The sequence below is a fragment of the Adiantum capillus-veneris genome, chromosome 3 (genome assembly GCF_014529385.1).
Source record: "Adiantum capillus-veneris isolate H3 chromosome 3, ASM1452938v2, whole genome shotgun sequence".
NCBI classification, from domain to species: domain Eukaryota; kingdom Viridiplantae; phylum Streptophyta; class Polypodiopsida; order Polypodiales; family Pteridaceae; genus Adiantum; species Adiantum capillus-veneris.
The window spans coordinates 88,395,874-88,396,586 of record NC_140933.1 but is presented as its reverse complement, the minus strand read 5'-3'; positions in this window follow the sequence as shown (position 1 = coordinate 88,396,586).

Sequence of the window (713 nt, the reverse complement as noted above, 5' to 3'; positions counted from 1 at the left end):
GCTAAGGTACAAAGTTGAGGGTAGCAAATCCAAGGTATATCCAGGGGAAAAAATCCTATGGTGGAGTGTCCACGGTAGCTTCTTCATCGAAGATGCGTACTGGTCTTTTTTGCTTTGCAATGCGGACGTCAATAGGGGACGTGACATTCGATTTCAAATTGCTATTGAGCAGGGCCAGATCGACTCTCTCTCTCTCTCTCTCTCTCTCTCTCTCTCTCTCTCTCTCCCCCTAAGAACATATCTCAAGCCTAAGCAAGCAAGATGTGTAGCCACCTATTTTGTCTATTGGAACGCAGAGGAGGCCCGCCCGGGGGGGGGGGGGAGGAGGCCAGTTTTTGCTTTACCAAAATGGAGCACTGCACAAAATCTTCAAAAGATTCGGGTTAATAAACTTCGACCCAATAGGCAATACACATATTATTGCCATTTACGCCAATTCACACATTAACTACTCTTCACAAGGCCAACCAATCAAAGCAATCAATACTAGTTGTGTTGTTGTCGGTAGTGTCAAGCAAGTATGGCCTGTTTGAGTTACGGTTTGGTAATAAGCGTGAAAAAGGGCGATTTTCTGTGAGTCGTTCGTGAAAATTACGGTTTGGCAACTTTTTAAGGAGTTACGGTTTGGTAATAAGCGTGAAAAAGGGTTGGCGTTGTAAACGTGCATTGCAAGCAGTCGTATATGAGGAGGGTTGGAATTTGAGTCTGTCTGG